We start from the raw sequence: 4818 nt of genomic DNA, 5'->3' as shown, positions 1-4818 counted from the left end.
TAATAGAAGATAGTGCATTTTCTCATCTTCCAGTTTATATAGATGGTATCCTCCTGTCCTAGTCCCAGAAAGCAATGAGGCAGCCCATCCCAGAGACAACCAGAAACCATAGCTGGATTCTTTTGATAACCTGCACCTCAAAATTAGAGAGTTAACAGTCTATCCGACTTCACTCATGTTTTCAGGGCATCTACTGAGCAAAACATGTTTTTTCATTTTTTTCCCATTTTTTAGTTTTTTATTTTCCATTTCTTTCTAGTGGTGGAGGATGGTTAAATGCCTAAGTAATAATAGAGCAGAAATAATACCAAACTTATCTTTCACCTTCTGAGGAATACTTTAAAACTCTATTTTTAAGCCACTGCAACTTTGGAGCAAATAGCAAATTGCTTTCAAAACATGGCCAGCACAAGTGGACCCCAAGCATCTTGTGAGGGAGGTACAGGTGACCAGAGCATCAACCACTTGGAGAAATACAGACGAATGTGTAAGATTCCTTCATTTTTTCATGCTTCAGAAAACAAAGATTCACTGTGCAGAGTTGCTTGACCTGGCTCTTATTACAAAAATCCTTCATTCTTCATTCACCCGATTCCCCTTAGACGCTCAACGGTACATGCCCATTCCTCACACCACCCGTGGCGCCTTCTCTGCACTTTCTCACCTCTCTGATTTCTGTTTAACTCTTGTGTAGTTGAACATGCAGTTGACCAAAGAAAGCCTGTGATTTGGGAAGCAACTTCACTCAGAACTGTGTTAATGACAGCATCATTCGCCTGCCTGACTTTCTTAGGTGTCTTGGAAAGGTTTTTTTGTTTGTTTGTTTCCTGCCTATACCCCCATCCTTTTTATTTTATTTCTGTGTATCTTTTCTTCCTTCCCCTTTTTTGCTTCCCTTTTCTTTCTTCCTTTTTCTAGCTCCCTTTTTTTCTTCACTATTCTTATTTCCAGTTTTACTTCCCTTTATTTGGCTCCCTCTCTCACCATTTTTTCTCACTTCCCTTTTCCTATTTCTGTTCTCTTTTTTTTTTTTTGCCTTTTAAAAAATTTCTTCTTTTCCTTTGCTTTGTTTTCTGACATTATATTTTAAGTTTATGTGTTTTATTCATGATAGAGAGCATGTGTGTGTGCATGAGAGAGAGAAAGACACCCTCGACAGGATCTCGTCATGGCGAGATCCCTTTCCCTGGCCCTCCAGCTCGTCAGGATTGTGGGCACTTGTGCATGCACCCAGCATGTTTTCAGGCAACCCCGGTGTCTGAACTCGCAGGTGGCCGCATGGTTCCAGCACTGCCGTTCAGTTTGCCACTGCTTGTGCCACCGGGCTGGGCCCGGCTTTTCCGTTGTTACTTATCCTTTCTCAGTTCCTTTCTTGCTTCCCCTCCCTGTTTCCCTCTCTTTAGTCTATGCGTCCTCCACTCTTTCATGACCTCCCTTTCTTTGTTTCCTTTATTTCTTCTCTCTTGCTCCCGCTTTTAACTTCCCTAGTATGCTTTCCTTTTATTGTTTCCATTTCCTTACTTTTGCTTTCCCTTGTTTTACTTTCTTTTCTCTATTCTGTTTTTTCCCTTTTTTTGCTTCTTTCCTTGCATCCATTTCTCACTACCCCGTTCTCATTCCCCTTCCTCAACTTCCACTCTGCATCTCTCTTCTCCCCTTCTTAGTCTCAATTTCCCTTCTCTCTTTCTTTTCTTTCTTCCTCTTTTCAATTCTTTTTACTTGCTTTCCTCTTACATCCCTGTTTTGCTTATTTTTCTCTTGGTTTCCTTTCCTTACTTCCATTTTCTCTTCCTTTTTATTTTTTCTTTCTTACTTTTCTATTTCATTGCCTTTTTTTAAAAGAGAGATTTTTCACTGTAGGACACATGCACTCATCAGAGCGACAGAGAGAGACAGAGAGACAGAAAGCAGGAAGTTACACCCGCCCCTCCCCCCCAAGGGGGATGGCCACACAATTCCTTCTCCTCTATTCTCCTCTCCGGATTTTGGGCATGTAGGCACAGGCGTCTGGTATGGTCCGGAACTCGAACACTAGTTAGCTATGTGGGAGTCCAGTGACGTAACCATTATGCCATCTGCTGATCCCGCCTTTTCTTGCTTCTACTTATCACTTTTCTTTTCTGCTCTCTTTATCTTTCTTTCTCTTCCTTCTTTCTTTCATTTCTTGCTTCATACCTCTATTTTTTTCTGTTATATTTCGTTTCTTTCTTCCTTAGTCCTCTCTTTTGTTTACTTTTTAGTGGTTTCATGTAAAAAAGTTATTTTACTTCTTTCATGAGACAGTGCATGAAAGAGAATGGGAGAGACAGAGGGACAGGCACCCATGATGGGTCTCGTGGTACCGCCATCCCCTTCCCCAAGCCCTCCAGTTAATAGGACCGTGGATGCGTGTGCTTCAAGTGGACTGGGAATTCAGACCCTGTCTTACTCTTTCCTTTTGACTCATTTTTCCCCTTTCACATTTTCCCTTTATTCATCCTTTATCTTTATCCCCTCCCCCACCCCCAGGTGCTTTCTTTGTCAGACTTTTGAGTTGTTTTTTTTTTTTTTAATAAAATTCTAGAATATATGCTTTTATTTTATTTTATTTATTTTTTTAAGATTGTGCCAGAGAGCATGAGTGCTTGCCAGAGAGAGATGGTGAGAGGGAAAATGAGAAAGTATCCCCTCGGCCCGTCCTCTGCCCAGGGATGATGGCCACACCATGATCCCTTCTCTTCCATTCTCCTCGTGAGATTTTAGGCACTTATGCACATGTTTTCAGAGTGATTTTTCAAGCCACCTGGTCTGGGACTCAAACCATGGGCAATGATGTGGGAGTCCAGCACCTTAACCACCATGCTACCTGCTGGTTTCTAGATCTTTTACTCTTAATTCTCTATTTTGCTTCCCTTTCTTGCTCTCTGGATCTTATTCTCCTTTCCTCAATTCTCCTCCTGGCTACTCATTACAAACGTTTTTATCTTATATCTCTTTCTTACTTCCTTTTAAAACATTCTCTTTCATATTTTCATTTTGTTTTTGTGCTGGGGGAAGAGGGGATGGGAGTCCTTCCCTTTTTCTTTTTCTCTTTTTCTCTTTCTTTCTTTCTTTCTTTCTCTTTCTTCTTTTTTGTTCAGCTATAAAGTGCATTCACTTACCAGAAAGAAACAAAGAGAGAGAGAAAATGAGAAATCCCCCTCCATGAAGGATTTTCTTCTCCATTATCTCTGGATTTTGCACACACACACCCAGCATATTTTTCAAGGTGCAGAGTCTGGGACTTGAACTGTGTGGTTGGTCATGTGAGGTTCAGTCTTCTTAACCACCACACCACCAGTTTGTGCTCTCATTTCTTCATTTCATTTCTCTTCTTTAGCTTCCTTTTTTCCCTTCACTTTCTTTTTTTGGAGAGGTTTTTGCTTTAGGGCATGTGTGCTCTCCAGAAAGACAGAGACAGAGAGACAGAAAGTGAGAAATCACCGCCCCCTTGCAAGAGGGATGGCCATGCCGCAATCCCTTTTCTTCCATTCTCCACTCTTGGGCACGCATGCACACGCACTCGGTGTGAGTTTAAGTCACCAGGTCCAGGACTTGAACCATGGTCAACTACTTAGGAGCTTAGTGACATAGCCATGATGTTAACTGCTGGTCCCAGTAACTTGACATTTCTCTCTTGCCAATTTTAGTATCTTGTCTTTATCTGTGATTTTGGCCAGTCTGGCTATGATGTAGTGTAGAGAAGATCTTCTTGAGTTGATTCTATTTGTGGTCCTTTGAATTTCTTGGTTTTGAATGTTTAATGCTTCCCTAGGCTTGGAAAGTTTTCTTCTAGGATTTAGTAGAATAGATTATCAATGCCCTTATTAGTTTCTGCACCTTCTGGGATACCAATTATTCAGATGTTTGTGTGTTTAATGGTATCTAGTATTTCTCATATATTATCCTGATTGTTTCTGGTTATTTTCTCAGTCTTTTTGTTCTTTTTTTTTTTTTCGGTTGGAGTTTTTGTCTTCTATGGATGAGATCTGATCTGCTGCATGATCTAATCTGTTTTTAATACTTTTTTAATTGGAGAGGTTTTTGCTATAGGGTGCATGCGCTCACCAGAAAGACAGAGAGACACAGAGAGACAGAAAGCAAGAACTCACTACCAGGGGGTATGGCCACACCGCAATCCCTTCTCCTCCATTCTCCTCTCAGGATCTTGGGCATGCATGCACATACGCCCAGCGTGAATTCAAGCCACTGTGTCTGGGACTCGAACTGCGGTCTACTACATGGGAGTCCAGCTACACAGCCATTACGCTAACTGCAGGTCCCCTGTTTTGAGTGCTTTTGAGGAAGGTTTTGATTTCCTGTATTACAGCCTTGATCTTTAATAGTTCCATTTAATTCTTTTTTATGGTGTCTATTTCTTCTTTCAAATTGTGGCTGCACTTCCTCTACTCCTGGAGCTTATTATCCCTTTTTTCTTGCATCTTCTGGAGTTCATTGTCTCTTTTCTCTTGCATCTCATTTAGTTTTGTCACTATGAATATTCTGAATTGTTTACTGACATTTCTATGGGTTCTATTGCACTGTCTGTGGATGATAAGGGATTGCTCTTTTCCCTTGGGGGAGAGATTTTTCTTAGTTTCTCACATTTCTTGTGACTCTGAGATGGTTTCTGGTCATCTTATGAATTATACATTTTTTCCCTAATTTCTTGGAGTTAATTCTGAGTGTTCAAAGGCATGACGAAGGAGGTGGGCCACAATCTCTCTGCAACACCATCTCCATGACACTCACCCTGAAACCTGTACTGTCATCATTGGGACTGGATATTCCAGTGGCCTC

The sequence above is a fragment of the Tupaia chinensis genome, unplaced genomic scaffold (assembly GCF_000334495.1).
Source record: "Tupaia chinensis unplaced genomic scaffold, TupChi_1.0 Scaffold147433_1, whole genome shotgun sequence".
Lineage (NCBI taxonomy): Eukaryota > Metazoa > Chordata > Mammalia > Scandentia > Tupaiidae > Tupaia > Tupaia belangeri.
Note: the sequence above shows the minus strand (reverse complement) of the source record.